Source organism: Periplaneta americana, chromosome 6, assembly GCF_040183065.1.
Source record: "Periplaneta americana isolate PAMFEO1 chromosome 6, P.americana_PAMFEO1_priV1, whole genome shotgun sequence".
NCBI classification, from domain to species: Eukaryota; Metazoa; Arthropoda; class Insecta; order Blattodea; family Blattidae; genus Periplaneta; species Periplaneta americana.
Window position 1 is genome coordinate 117,076,545 of NC_091122.1, and position 17,347 is coordinate 117,093,891.

General features: G+C 33.2%; 1 protein-coding gene across 1 annotated transcript in view; it reads left to right on the forward strand.

The window, feature by feature from the left end:
• The window catches only part of LOC138701667 (scavenger receptor class B member 1-like), a 159,718-nt gene that overhangs the window by 7,073 nt on the left and 135,298 nt on the right, over positions 1-17,347 (forward strand). The window lies entirely within an intron of this gene.

Below are 17,347 nucleotides of genomic sequence, written 5' to 3' on the forward strand. Positions count from 1 at the left end.
TGTGTGTATTTATGCATATCATACTTACAATATGATGCAAGATAACGTCTCTACCTTTGATAGATTGTCTGATAAAAATAATTTCATTTAAAAATGATCAAATATCAGTATTTTCTTCTAACACAAAATAAAAAAAAAATATTTATTAAGGAATGTAGTTGAAAAAGCATGATATTGTAAACATGAGTTTCAGCAATAAAATAAAAGGGAGAGAACATGAAAAAGTTAGCAAGTTTATGAGTTATAAGGGAAACGCTTCATCGCTGCACAGTAAAGTGCCACCATTTTGAATTTTGAAAAAAGAATATAAATAATTTTTTTAAATGGTAAAAATATTTTTTCACATATCAGAAGGACAGTGTTTTACGCATACAAAATTTCATTATTGTATAATATACATTAATGGAGGAAAAAATGTTGAATATTTCCAAACATTTTACTGCTGTAAGCTGTACCTAACCCTTTAAGACAATAGTTGTACTTGTCCACAGCTGTGGAGTAACGGTTAACATGTATGACCGTGGAACAAACGGGCCCGGGTTCAAATCATGATTTGGACAAGTTAACAGATTGAGGTTTTTTTCCTCAATACGTTAAGAGAAAATGCTGGATAACTTTCGTCGTTGGACCCTGGATTCATTTCGCTGGCATTATCGCTTCATCTCATTCAGACGCTAGATAACCATAGCAGTTAATAAAACATCGTAAAATAACCAATTAAAAATACAATACTGTAGTTGTTTAAATAACTGTTATATGTAGAAATATTCATTGCCAAATAAAATAAAAAGTAGACTGTCTAATTCAAGAATTATAGTTTAATAATCATAAATCCTATCTCACTACCTCCTGACTTAGTTGCTTCATGAATGATATCTTTTTGGCATCACTTATGAAATTCCGACCTTCGGACAGTTGACTAAACAAAAGCAATAAGTCATAAACAATTATTAACTTGAAAAAGTCTTTATCTCGACAAAAAAAATCATGTTGGTGCTTTAAAAGTTACAGTAAAGTATGAGATCACATTGAAGCAACACTTTCGTACCCGATTACCAGGTGTTACCTAACTCCATATCGTTTTATAATCGAAGTAATACGTTACACCCTCAATTGAGGCGTGAATACTTAAAGAGAGCCGCTATTAGGTACGAGATGATTCGAGTAACTTCCTCGAAACAATTTGCTTGGAAGGGAAAACTGAAAATTAGGTTACGTCACGTGATCTGAAGTCGTGATAACGATTCGAAATCGCGTCACAATGCCCGTCGGCCATTTAGCTTTTTTCTACTGGAGTATGAGACTGTATTATTAAGAACTATATTTGAGAGCGTTCCTATAGTAACAAAATAGGTGAAAGTTCATAGCCATAAGTGATGCCACTCATACGACATGGAATTATATTAACCCATTATCTTAGTGACATTTTTAGCTTTGAATCACCCTCAGAATATATTTAAAATCATAGTTTCTTCTGTAGTTGCAAAGTTTTCACAAATAGTAAAAGTAAACGATATCTCGTTATACGCCAGGAAGGCGCATGAAAGTATAACTCCATTCTTTCATGTTCTCTGTACTATAATGACATAGTGTGGTCAGAAAATGCCACGTCTGTCTTTTAGCCCTAGACCCGGTATTCAATTAGACAGGAGACTGAGTGGACCCTTGGGCCATTCTACAAGTTTTAGCTGCGATAAAATTACCGTCACCGACCGGATTAAACCCGAAACCTTCCAGTTCATAACCAATTGTCGTTCCAACTGAGTAGCCCGGCGCCAAAATACTACAGTTAGTCTGCGAAAAAAAGTAAATAATTAGCAAGATTAATTTAAAAATATGCCATAAAAGTGACTTAGCTTTGTCATTATATATTTTACGCAATTCTCAATAATTCAGATCTTTGTCATGTTGCAAATGACGTTGATATCTGTAGTTTATTTTCTTGAACTATAATATCTTTTTTCAAAGCCGTAGGAGTATTAAATGAAATTATTTACTGTACATATCTCATTCTGCTAAAACTCATTTTCTTTATTGTACATAAAATGATTTTTATAATGGAAAAGTAAACTATTTCACTAAATTTGTAAATTATACTAATTATTAGAAGCATGTAATTCTTAATTTCGGACAATTTTTTTTTATTTTATTGGGTTATTTTACGTCGCTGTATCAACATCTAGGTTATTTAGCGTCTCAATGAAATGAAGGTGATAATGCCGGTGAAATGAGTCCGGGGTCCAACACCGAAAGTTACCCAGCATTTGCTCGTATTGGGTTGAGGGAAAACCCCGGAAAAACCTCAACCAGGTAACTTGCCCCGACCGGGATTCGAACCCGGGCCACCTGGTTTTGCGGCCAGACGCGCTGACCGTTACTCCACAGGCGTGGACTCGGACAAATTTACTTTGCTATTTACGAAAATCGGTATTTAAGGTGAAATGGATTAGTGGTAGAGTAGAGAGCGGAAAAAAAAAGTCATTCGACTGTGAAGGTAACTACAACGCGAGTAGTTTGTCTCGTCAGAGGGTTGTTGTTTACGTAAGGACAGCAGCATACTAGAGGCTCGTGCAGGTAAGAGCAGCTGTTTTCGAATCGATGACTCGGAAGGGCCTGATATTTTGTGTACTTTTCTATAAACTCTTTAAAGTGAAGATTGTCCAACGTTTTGAATGGAATATTGCAACTTATCATCAATCGACACAAATCCTGGCAAAAATCATATTTCATATTTGAGACGGAATTTGAAATTGAACCCTTATTTTCTTATAATATAAAGCAACATTTTTTATGTGTTACTATGTATTACAATGATGTTCTATTGATTGTTTTGTTATCTTTTTTAATGCACACATACATACTCGACATTTAATTATTTCACCAGTATCTCTATTAAAAATGTGGACACCATATTCTTGTATTAACCACTTCCCTGATTAACCCGAGTTAACTCGGGTTGCTAACTTGTGTCAAAATTTATTAACCCGAGTTAACTCGTTTGAATCCCATTTTCGCTGCTAAGGATTATATCCCGAATATATACGTTTCCATTCTTTCATTAACCTTTTCCTCACTAGATGCTACAAAAAGTCAGTGATATTGCTATATCTGGTCGTGTTTTTTGTATTCCTTCCTTGCGAGTGGAATTCTATGCTCATATAACATTCACACACAGTAGTGAGTAGGTGCTAGTTAGTTTTGGCGGTTTCTGTTTGTGTTTAGTGTTTTTGTGCTGTTTTTTGTAAATATGGATGAAGTTAGTGATTCCGAAACTTTTGATCAGGAATATATTCCTGTAGAAGATTAGGAAATGAAACATCGGTATCAGAATACGAAGTTATAGAGCAACAAACAAATTCAGATCAGTTGATGTCGCGTCTTTTCGACAGTGGTTTGAATAGAAGACATCTGGCACCATTTCTTCTGCACCTCCGAGGTCCCCATTCCCTGAAATTTTAATATTGTTTCTGATAACGATAAATCTCAATTTTTTAAATTATTCTTTAATAATGACCTCATCAACATTATATTCGAGGAGACGATTCGGCATGCTAATAAATGTTCACAGAATGCTGAAAATAATTCGTGGCGGCCTACTACAGACTCTGAAATAAGTGTACTTTTGGGCATAGTGATACTGCAGAACATTATTCACAAACCTGAAGAACAGATGTACTGGTACAAATAGTCAGTGACTGCTACACCATTCTTCCCAAAACGCTCTCATATAGGAGAGCAGATACTACTGTCCGGAATGCAATGTGACACTGTGCGTAATACCCTGCTTTCGAGTCTGTCACACGACAAGCAACATTTAATGCCTTGATAACAACACTGGTATTGTACCTCATAAATTGATCCATAAAAAAACATAAGTTGGTAAATAGTTCAGGAGAAAATCACAGTGGGACAACTATCAGAGCTGGAATCAAGGTGCACGAGATAACTCGGGTAATAATTCAGGTATGAATGTATGTCTATTTCATAGTGATTTTTAGGTATGTAAGAAAATTAGTGATGTATAGTGATTCTGCAATATTAAATGACCTCTTTACGAATATAAAAAAATATGACACTTTTTTTCACAAAACAGGTAAAATATATAGTAAGGGAAGAGGTTAAAGAATACAACCTATGTTTTTTACATCTGTGTTCGGCATCATGATCACTTCACTGAACACAAATGAATAATATGTTTACGTCTCTCAGTGTTCTCTGTTCACGTACGGACGAGGACTGACTGAGAACGCAGAGTGGCAGTTGTTTTCGGTGTTCGCGTGGTGCTCTCTGCGGACGGTACCGTGTTGTAGCTACCTACTTGGGATGCGTGCACACACCTCATGCCATAGTCCATACGTACAGTACTTGTAAACCGTAAACATGACTTTTATTTGACTTTTTCCCGCTGTCTAATAATGAGATTTGCTTGTACAAGTACCGTAAAGAAGGGTACTATACAATCGAATAGGTTCGAGGGAAAATTGTAAAACTTTATTCTGTCAAATATGTGCTCACCAATTGTATACCAACATTAATATGCCATATTCAGAGCATTAATAAATAATATTGTTTCTATTAATAAAAAAATCCACTTTTTTAAAGACATTGTTACTATTTCGTCTACTCTCGCCAACATGACATAAAAATGGACCTTAATGAAAACAAAACATGAAATGAAATTAAAAGTGTGTATTTAAAAAAGAAAGTAGAAAGGAAAAACTGAATTCACAAAGAACTTTATGAGAAATTTAAGAATTATGAAATTTGTAAATTAAATTATAAAAAGAACTAGGAGTAATGTGAGAAATCGAATTAAGAATATTTAAATCTCACATATTAAATTAGTGGTATTTACATGGAGTAGACATAATAAAAACATAAAAAGAAAATTATTTCAGTCATAGGATGAAGATCTGTAAGAAAAAGGACAAAAAAGTCATGATTGGAAAATATGGTAACGTCGAAAACGATCTGAAACTATTAGACATAAATTTCTGGCGGAACTTGAAACTTACGGTATAGCAGAGCAATTTTATTTACCGGTAATCCTCTTTGTTCAGAAACAAAAAGTCTTTATGGTAGATATCAATACATTTAATACACATTTATTGAAACGTTTCCATTATTTATACTTTTATTTGAAACCAAAATATTAAATTAAATACGTCCATTAAACATACTGAACATATTATTAAAATATAAATAAGAAAATATAAATTCTGTTAAATAAATTCCCCCGGCTTAAGTAACACTCATGTGCAGGAGAAAGAGGAAGAAAAAGTAAAAATTAAATTTAAGTAGGTTAATTAAAACAAGGTATATAGATTGCAAAAATATATATGATAAAATAAGTAATTACCAGGGAATGAATTTATATGGACCAAAATATATATGAAACATGTAAATATATATGTACTTATTTTTATCGAAATATGGAATTAAATATGAACTTAAAATTATAAAAAATTACTATCTTCGTTAAATATTAGTACAATTTAATCAAACTAAACAAAGAATATAATGGACGTAAATGATAAAAAATGACTATCTACGTTAAATATTAATACAGTTTAATTAAACTAAACAAAGAATGTAATGGACGTAAATGATAAAAAATGACTATCTACGTTAAATATTAATACAGTTTAATTAAACTAAACAAAGAATATAATGGACGTACCTTATCTTTCATTGTAGGCCTACTAATTTGTTATGTGAACTTCAAACAAAATTTTTATTGCCTGTTACCATAACAATGGGTTACAAACATTTCTTTCAAGTGCAGAAAAGTGAATCTTCTTCTATTGTCTCTGAGGACAGATTTATACTGACTGAAACTGAGTTCAACATCAGAAGAAGTAATCGGTGCATATTTCAATTTCACAATGTCAGCTGAGAATAAATCCAAGTTTACCTTCACTGTTGAATCACCACTCATTACAGCAACAACCTTTCGTAGTTTTTCATATCCAGAATTTTTTTTTAAATACAGTGTCCACTTTAGCTTTCACTACATCTGAAACTTCACCTGTACCACGATTCACTTGTTCCACAGTACTATTTACAATTTCGAAGCTTTCAGAAAGTGAAAGGTGCCTGTTTTGAAGACGTTTGAGCACTTTTATGATGCATGAAAATGTATGCTGAATGTCATCATTCTTCACACTTGTGTCACAGGCAACTGTTTTCTTCGCGGTATCAATTGAGATTGCATCTTCAGAGTACAATGCAAGTAGAACATTCTTAACAGAGTCTATATGTTGGTATAATATTCAATGCTTCCAGCCACGTAGGCCTATCCCATCTAGTTAAAATTGGCTTTGGTGGCAATGGAATTTCAGGGTACATTTCTTTCAACATATTAACTCTACTGGGAGCTTTGAGAAAGACTCTTTTTACTGATGAAATCAACAAATCAACTTTAGGGTAATTGCCCCATACCACTTCCGCCACACGATGAAATGCATGCACCACGCAAGTGAAATGAGTCATTTTAGGATAAACAACAGCTAATACTTGTCCAGCTTTTAGCATATAATGGGCAGCATCACTAATAAAGAGTAACACATACGTGTTCATAATGTATGTATAAGATTCGTCTGTAATACTGTATTCGAAAATTTGACTATGTTACACCGTCTCTTCAGCTGCTCTCGTGGGCTCGTCTAAAGGAAAGAAGAGTATACACGCTCTTTTACTTCTATACAAAATTTTACATAACTGTTCTCCAAATTACTTGTCTTCACGCTTTCAGTTCCTAATTACTTCACGAAATCAGCATCAATCTTTCCTCGTCACAGAACTTCTCTATACTCATCCTCCTACACTGTATCGTTGCCTCACCTCTAGAATTCGTTACCTAGTGACATCAGGGATTGCCGGATACTGTCACAGTTTAAAAGTAAACTAGAAAAGTATGTTTTATCTCACCGAAATCCGTTTCTGAGAAGTTGCTAGATTTATGCCGAAGATTTTATTTTTAGTATTTTGGCATTTGTTAGATTAATTCTTTCTCTCGTATTTGTGCCAGGATATTAGAACAACTTAATGTCCCATGATTAATAACAATGATGCTGAGTGTCACTGTTATTTTGTGTCTGTATTTGTTGTATATGTTTTTACTTTTTGTTTGTTCTTTTTTGAATCATTTAATATATTAGACTAATTTTTATTATTTTAAATTTCTACTTTTATGTTCAGTTGTTTTTTGTCATATTAATTCTGTCACTCGTTATTACTGTAGATTAATTGTATTGATGTATGATTTTTCTTGTAGTTGTATTGTATTTCTGGTGGTGTGGAAGAGAAGGCCTGATGATCTTAACTCCAGCAGACTAAATGAATGAATGAATGAATGAATGAATAATACCCTTTGGCCACAGGATACTCATAGCTTCGTTGAACAGTTCAGCTATAGTTTTGTTATTGCACTTTTCTAGAGATCACAACGTAAATGAATCCGTTTAGAATATTGTTCACTTAACAAACTAATAACTACATTGCCAACAAGCTTACCTTCTTTGTCGGTAGTCTCATCCATGGAAACTCAAATTGGACCGTCTTTAATTTCATCTCTTACATTCTGTACTGTCTCATGGTAGATGGAACATACTTACATCTTCCTAAGTGCTGATTCATCTGGGATTGTATGTTGAGTATATTTCTCAAGGAATTCCCTGAAACACTCATTCTTCAGTTTGTAGAGAGGAATATCAGCAGAGATGAGAGAACGGCACAGGTCGATGTTGAACTCGGACCTTACATTCGATCTTGTTGGTTCCTTAAAAACAATTATTGCCTCTCTTGAAATTTCGTTGTTTGTTAGCCTGATGTTTACTGGTTTGAAAATGTTGTTGCACCAGGAACTTTTGTGTAGAGGCGGCGTGCGATGATGTTTTCGGGGAAGCGATTCTATGGAAACACTGTATGTAGGCAACAGGCATCGAAGCCCCTGAACACTGACACAAATTACAAAATAATAGGCCTATTTTATTGTCAGTTGGTAAACCATCATCTTTAAATTTTGAAATGTAACTTCTTAATTTTAAAGTGATTGAATGTGGTACTTTTGGCATATTTACCGTCTTTATAGAATGATTAACAGAAATGAACCAATGTGTATTCTGACTGGGATGTAACTGTGGAGCTGCACGTCTCTTTTCTGTTACAAACTTCAAAATTAAAATAATACAGTTCCTTAACTTGCTTTCACTTTGTTGAGAGGACTGTTAATTTTCAAATAACTCTGATTTTAAAGGAATTACCGAAAAAGTTTAAAACTCTATTTTTGAGACATATTTTTAAAAATTAATGGAATTTTATTTTACTTTCAAGCTTAATGTAATGTGGACTGTTTTTATATGAAATATGGAAAATAATGGAAATTAATTAAAATATATACCTACGAAACTCTGAAATATGGAGAGTAAAAGTAGCATTTTTTCAACTCTACACATTGTGAATCATAAAGATAATTCAAAATATAATTTGTATTAGCTTTATTAGTAAATATGTATTCACATAAAAATCCTTTACCTGGTAATTACAAATGAAAGAGTTTATGTCTAATATTCACAAGTAAATAAAATTAATAATTTACAATTATATACTGCTATGCTAATTTTTCTTAATTTCTTTAATTTTAATTTTAAATTTCACAATATATAGGTTATTTTCTAAATAAGAATATTGAGACATTAAGTTATTACCTATATAATTTTAATTATAGTTGAAACCATGTTTGATACCAGGAGCCGTTAAACTTTTCGACTCTACGAAATGAAATATCGATGGCTCAGAACCAGACTGTTCCAAGTTCATTTTCCTATATTTTTTTTTTCAGGAGAGCTATTTTAAGCTCCTGATATTCAAAGCTTCATGAAATAATTTAAAATAGCTTCATAGCAACCTTATGGAGAGGAATATTTACAATTTTGTTCGATTCATATATGCAGACAAGAACTGGAACACAATGAAACACAGATTTTTTTCTTATAAAAGTTGGACTTAGAACAGTCTGGTTCTCAGCCATCGATATGTTACTTGTCGTTTCATAATTAAGCCGTTGAGTTGAAATTATTATTGTTTTTATGGAAGGAAGTTAATGTAGATTTTTATGTCTGCACTAACTTGAAAACGTTAATTCCGAGTAAGATATTTGTAGGGTAATGAATACTACTACTACTGCTACTACTACTACTACTACTACTACTACTACTACTACTACTACTACTACTACTACTACTACTACTACTACTAATAATAATAATAATAAAATTCACATTTATAACATAAACATTAGGCTTTGAGACCTTCTGACAGTAAAAAATAGTCAAATAATGACACGTTGGAAGGGACAGTCTTTCGTGATGTCTTCATTTCCTTCGAAGGGTATTTAATGACACTATAGCATATCTATTACTAGATTATTTACGCCGATGAATTTGGCGATAGCGAGATCGTATTTAGCGAGATGAGGCCGAGGATTAGCCATAGGATTAGTTGACATTTGCCTTACAGGTCCGAATCAGCAGGCAAGAGCGCCTGTCACCTGAGTTATGCCAGTGTCTCCTGTCTTTGTTAAACATAAGCATACCTTTCTGTGTAAAATTGCCTAATAATAAAATAAGATGAACTTCTCATCAGCTTATTCGTACGGTAAGAGTATGTAAAGGTAAAATAGTAGTACTAGTAGTAGTAGTAGTAGTAGTAGTAGTAGTAGTAGTAATAATAATAGTAATAATAATAATAATAATAATAATAATAATAATAATAATAATAATAGTATTTTTGTTCCTATTTTTCGTCTTATTCTATATCTATATGAAAATCTTTAGAATTTTGTTATAATCCATTACAGATTAATGTCAATAATAAAGCATAAATTTATTTAGAATTTATGAGTAGGCTGTTTTATTCTTGTAATGTTAGTTTTGTTAATATGGCTATGATTACTTGTTCGGTCAACTTACGTTATTAAAAATCTTACGTAATTGGTATTGGTCATTAATCTTCTGCAATATTTAGGGTAATGTTAACTCTTACGTAATGACCACCAAAAACGGTGCCAAGTCATTCTTTAATTTTAGTGAGACCCTGAACTCATTGTCTGTTTTAAACTTACGGTCAAAATTTCCATAAGAAAATATAATTATGTTATTTCATTGCACATTTGTACAATCCCTAGTTAAATACGGATACTGTTTGTTAATACCGGAAGAGTGTCTTTAACTAATTATTTAATATTGTCGCATAGCTAAGGATCAGAAGGTAGGGCAACTCGATACGAGTTTAATCCATGACAGCGAAAGGACTTTTTTCTTCTGTCTTATTTCAAATGATTACCGTTTATTTTCCCGGTGTAAAGTTGATTGGAGTTTATTGCTAAAGAAGACCAACCAGAAATGTGATCTTTGACATTTGCTGAGGATATGGTTGTGAAACATAATGTAGGCCATAAGAGTCAACATTCTCTCCGGCATTTTTTCGATTTCCGTAGCAAATTAATTCTTTTACAGAAATGAATACCTGATTTTTACAACATTCCTACGTGATTTTGTTTTCCTGCCTTTAAAAGTATGCTTGCTAATCGAAAATGTGATATCATTTGTGCTCTGTATGCGTCATGAAAATTATTATTAAGGTTGTTGAATTAAATTGATTTAAATTAATTGTTTGAATTAAATATTACTGATGCATTGTTCGCTTATAATTTTTGTTCAGTTCGTATTAATGAATTCAATTGTAATTAAATAAAAAAAATATGATAGAATCTTATAACGAATTATTGCAGTGTATTGGGTAGTGTAACAGTTCATAAAATATTGTGAAATTTTTGTGTCAAGTATTTATTATTATTATTATTATTACTATTATTACTATTATTATTTTATTATTATTATTATTATTATTATTATTATTACTATTATTACTATTATTATTATTATTATTATTATTATTATTATTATTATTATTGCGTGTAAAGTTCGCATTTTTGTTTTCGAGATGCACGTTATTCAGGATATACTATTGACAGTTCCGACATTCGTTGACTCAGTCCCTTAACGGGCAAATTTATGTTGGAACATAGTAGAATCAAATGTCAATGGAATAGTCTTCATTCACACTTTTTAAAATTGCAAACAGATTGTCAATCCGTTGTTTAGAAAGACAATTTTAATTCATATAAAAACCAGACAACCATATGCTCTAAATGAAGGACTGGGCAATTGACTTCCGTCAAGTAATAATAGTTCGGGCTGGCCCCATCCTAATCCTTCACCTCCTTCCTAGGTTAAGAATATCCTTGTTCACATCTTCATAGCTCGTAAACGGTGAAAGTTGAATTACACTTCACCTGTGGTGTTAAATTTGACAGATCCAACAGCCGTTTACCAATAATTTTGTTTGTGATAAGTAAAGAAATAAGTAAAATAAATAAATAAATAAATAAATAAATAAATAAATAAATAAATAAATAAATAAATAAATAAATAAATAAATAAATAAATAAATAAATAAATAAATAAATAAATAAATAAATAAATAAATAAATAAATAAATAAGTAAGTAAGTAAGTAAGTAAATAAACAAATAAATAAATAAGCAAGTAAATAAATAAATAAACAAATAAATAAATAAATAAACACACAAACACATAAGTAAACAAGTGAGTGAGTGAGTGAGTGAACAAACCCAATTTTGTAATGAGTACGTGTGAACTGTATTTGCTTCAGTTAGAGAAAAATATTTTTCCATGATCGATTAATAACATTGCCGAAAGACTTTCTGACGTCTGCAAACGCTAATGCATTACTAAACGAAAACACAAGGATCACTATCGACCTTAAAACATACATTCTTATTTGCCATTGCATTGAGTAGATTCTGATACGGGGTATCGCTACTACATACCTCGATGCATTAAGCAGGTTTTGGATGCACTTAAAAAAACAACTAGCTTCTATTGACGCTTTATCGTGCTAGTAGCTAGTAGGCGCTTTTGCGCTTGTTTCCGATACAATAGCCTACTTGATTATTAGCGAGTTCTTGGCAGTTCAATTTACGCAATACATAGATAACACAGACCGTCTGGCCTCTTATCTAATTGATGTTATACACAATCAGAACTCCACCGCAGTACATGCAATGGATTTGTTTGTGAATTAAGAGTTGTTTTTATAAGTATGAAAGTAGTTTTGTGAAGTTGAGATATATTCCTTAGACTGCATCCAATTTATGAAAAGCACCATGAACTAGGCGAATTTTGTCATTTGCATTTGCTGATACAATTAGAATTAGACGTAATCGTGTAACTCTAGGAAATAAAACTACAGAAATAAATTAAACATATACTTCTAGTAGGCTACTATTCTTCACTGTTCCTGTTACTAGCGTTTGTGGCTACAAGTCCACTGGATCCAGAGCCAATTCCTATAAAGAAACTGTGATATTGAACGGAGGTAAACCTTCTTACTGTTTAAAATACATATACGCGCCTTGTCTTAAGCTTATTTCGTGCTATGTTATGATGCATTCTTGAGCCATACTGGCAATAAGTACGCCTAACCGTTGATTAGCGGTACTTTTAAATATAAGTTTAGGTTCATAAATAACCTTCATGATCCACAAAATTAAGAAAGAAAACATCATTGTAGGCAAATTTAATATGAAAATAGATTTTGATAAACCTGATAGAATAAATATAGCCTAATTACCCAGATTAGTTCAGTGAGCTGACAGTTTCACACCGAACGAAGAACTGAAGATGATTCTATGAGATTTGTAGTGGTCATAACGGGTAACGAGCAAGTTTTCTCTGAGAAATTCTTTTTTCCTCCTCTTGTAAATGCACATTTCCTTATTATAGTAATTTCATTGTTTCTAACAAACTAGTCTATGTAGTAAGTATTTCGTGATCTACAGCTGTGGAGTAACGGTTAGCATGTCTGACCGTTAAAGGAGCGGGCCCGGGTTCAAATCCTCCTTGCGATATGTTACCTGGTTAAAGTTTTTTCCGAAGTTTTCCCAAATGCTCCGTAACTTTCGGCACTGGACCCTGTAGTAATTTCGCTGGCATTATCACCTTCATTTCATTCAGACGCTAGATAACCATAGCAGTTGATAAAGTGTCGTAAATAACCAATTAAAAAAAAAGTATTTCGAGACGCGCAGTAGCATAGCGTTAAGGCGTAACGTTGCAAGCTATACCTTGACCAAAACTACTTCCGACTTGACAGCTTACAGAGAAGGGGAAGCAGTGTTGTCATGCTGTCCATCATTCGTGTAAGCGAGCGCACTACCGATAGAGTGCAGTAATGAACGGCTGACATGAACGTATACATTTTTAACCAACTTGTTAAACACTAGGCATTAAAATTAGTGTACATTATTTTTAGTAGTCTATTATTATTATTATTATTATTATTATTATTATTATTATTATTAGTAGTAGTAGTAGTAGTAGTAGTAGTAATAGTAGTAGTACCGTTATTATTCAATGTAATACCGTGGAAAGAACTGTAAACTGTAAACACAGGTTTAAATTTAATACGAAACCTTTACTTTTATGAGTGCCAGTATTCGTCCATGTAATATTGTTAGAAAAGCATCTTGTTGGAAAGCATTTAGGCTATATTTGTTACACTTTTCGCTTTTCCCCGGAATTTCAAGTCTTGAGGATCCTCCGTCATCTTCATCTACACGGTCTTTTTCTTTTCCAATATCGATAACAGTGCTCTTATTAATTTTAACACAAGCAGAAGTTCTCATTACGGCTTGCGCCAAAGGTAAAAGAAGCCTACCATTATCTTTTTTCCTCTCAAAATACTCTCTTATATTACACACCATCTCTCGCGCTTGATTCTTTAACGGGGCACCTTGTCCAATATTCTTTGTTCTCCGTCTGCCTTTTCTTTCTTTCTTCCGACATTGCACAAGTCACCTGTTTAGAAAATCTCGCAGGAACTAGAAAACACACACTTGCCACACACTCCACCAATGACAACGAGGATAATACGTGTAATATAATTTAAACACAATAATTATCGATACACTAAAACAACAATAATACAACTAAATAATATTTTTAATTCACACAAAGCACGCGCTAAGCAGCCAACTCAAAGTCATTCCGGGCACTGTATTCACCACTAGGCCGTGGTATTCACGTGCTACTTGTAAACATAGACACCGCATCACCGTCCCGTTACCATGGTTACTCGTCTCTCGTGATTGGTTAATTTGAATGGTTGCCATGGCAACATGCTAAAGGCGCCATTTGTCAGGTCGGAAGTAGTTTTGGACAGACCATAGAAGGTCGCGCGTTTATTTCACGATAGGGTTATGGATTTTCTCCATTGATCTGATCTTCCGGTCGCACTATGTCCATGGGATTATTCACCCTAACAGAAATGCGCACCAAGGAAAATTCCTTTGGGCTTAAAGGCGACAGGCACGTAGGATTAACATCTCTACTGCCATTAGTGCCGATTGCCTGTACAGGTGGGAGTCTTACTACCCTGTGGGTCTCCATCGTTACAATGGAATGACTCTACTTACTTTGTAGTCGTCCTGGTTTAAAGAGCCCAAGAGAGTAGGCGAACCCTCTGGTCTTACCTATGTGCCCTGATAATGGAACGTTAGAAATGCCAAGTTCCAGGACATGGTGGAATACCCTAAAGCTAAAGCCCGGATGTTTGGCAAAATGCCTTTTTTACTGGGTGGAAGTAAATCGTTACTTCCATAGATATAAATGTGATTTGGAGTAAATGAAAGTGATAGAGCCAATTTTTATTTTTCCTATATTTCCTTTTTAAGGTGTTTCTTACTAATACAGTAGAACCCCGATTATCCGTCACCCTATTAACCGATTGGCGGATTATCCGACTGTCTATATCTCGCTCTTTTTTTCTTCAGAAATAAATAACTTATATGAAGCACTGTTTTGTACATCATATTAGTAGGTTCTACATATGTATTTGTCTATTGTTCGAATTGCCGTTCTATAATATAACTCCTATATAAAATGTCTTCTACGAGTGTTAACAGAAAACGTGTTGTGCTAAGTATCGAAAAAAAAAATGGAAATAATTGAATGGTTTGAGAAAGAGAAACTGTGGCTCATCTCGCATCAGAATACGAGATTGGAGTTACAACTGCGCGATTTAATAAAAAAACAAGGATAAAGTATAAAAAGTATGTAAATCTACAACACGAGACCACCTTTATTCCTATCTTTCCTGAGACAATAATAAAATTACAAAGGCTATTCTTGCTCCTTAAAAACCTGTCGTTGACAACCACTTAAATTAGTGAACTTCTGATCCACTACCTTATGAGTTAAATACACGACCATGGAGAAAATTACAAAATCTTTCATGATACGGATTATACGATTTTTCGATGAACCGTTCAGTCCAGCCCCTTCATTACCACGAATAATAGAGGTTCTACTGTATTTGCAAATTTATAATTAATTGTAATGTAATGTGTGTGAAATTTAAATAAGGCAAACTCGGCTAATTTCGCAGTATTAAGGTATTCTGTCTATAGTTATACCCAAAAAATGCTTGAAAAACTTTCCTTCATCCAGCAGTTAATCATTAGACAAAATTGTATTGGTTGGTATAAACATTTTATTTTTTAAGTGTATCTCAACAGGGAAATAGCTCCATCTAAAACATGAGATCATATGTGTGTGTTTCAGGAACTCATGTAACTTCGCAGTACTGCTCGGGAAATTTCGCAGTAATTTTCAAGAATACTCTTTTTAGGTCAAAACATGTTTTAATGTAATGTAAATATCAGTACATGTGTGTAGTACATTTGTACACACATGAACTGAACTCACATTAACAAACTAGGCAATAAATATAAAACAACTGAGCTTGAATTATTAACATTAATAACAGGAAAAGGCTTGCATATTAATTGTAAATTAATAAATTTATCTAACACATGTCTGCATTAAACATTATGCCAAATATAGAAAAAAATATTATGAGAATTATTTAGGCCTAATCCGAATCCGCTTCCGCTGGCAAGACAATTGTTGTTTCTTCTCTCTCTGTCACTGTTTCAAGGTCGACAGACTTTGCTCCTTTTGGGGACACAATTTTATTAGGTTTCGTAACCGATGAAAATCCTGTTTCATCTAAACTTCAAATGAGATTAGGCTTGGTACTCAGTTCTGCTTTCTCATACACATTTCCTAGCATATCATAAAAATCGTTCAAATTCGAGCGAGTTGAGGCTGCTGCTCTATGGCAGGAAGATTTTCTGGCTGGCGCATAACTAGCTCATAGCGCTTCTTAAAGGAAGTTAGAATCTGCGTGCCACTCGAACTGCTGTGCCGGCGACTAGCGGAAACTAATTACGAAAGTGAGTACCGGCAAAAGCATATTACGAACAAACTAAATGAGATAAAACAACAAGTAAGGCTTCAAATTAATCATAAGAATGTGGAGAATTCATTAATCACAGTGTGATACATATAGTTCTGAATATCTCGACGATATAATGCGCTTTCAACTCTTAATGAAACACTTAAAACTACGGAACAAAAAAAAAAAAAAAAACTGAAGCATTCACCCTAGTGTATAATAAAATTATCAGAAACACAATACTTCAAATTTACTCACTCTATCTCAGCAATCACACACATACTAAAGTAGATAGTTGTACAACTTTCGCCAGAATGCGTTGCAATAGGATCCTCCTGCATGAAACATCCCCGACAGGTTCTGTCATTTATCCGTTTTTTTTGTAAGCTCAAACGAACACGGACAACTACAACTAATTAATATATGAGATACTGCGAAATTAGACGTACTGCAAAATTAGCCGAGTTTGCCTTATTTGAAATAATGACTATCTTTACTAACAATAGTAAATAAAAGTAATTTATTTCGGTGCTTAATCCCTAATAATCGTGCTTGAATACTATTGGTGTAATATGAATAATGATCGACCATCCACAGTTACAAACATAATATTGTCATGTCTTCAGGATACCAAAAATCAGCTTTATAGTTTTAAATATTAAGCTCGTTCTCATAGAAGTTGTCACGTAGCATTTCCAATAAAGTTGTTTGGTTTCATATTTTCAAATCTTACTGTTACAATTTTGTGCCAAAAGTGTTTATTATTGTAGGAGAAAGAAATTTGAGTGAGGAACAGTTAGTTATTACCGGATGGGAGAAGGCATAAGATCGGTTAGCTAGAATGCCTAAATTCAGTAAAATATTGAAAAATAAACTCCATGCTTAGGTTAGTTTGGTGCCCATATGTTTTCAACCGATGGAACAGTTTTGTTATGTAAGATTTGTGAAAATACAGTTAATCACGA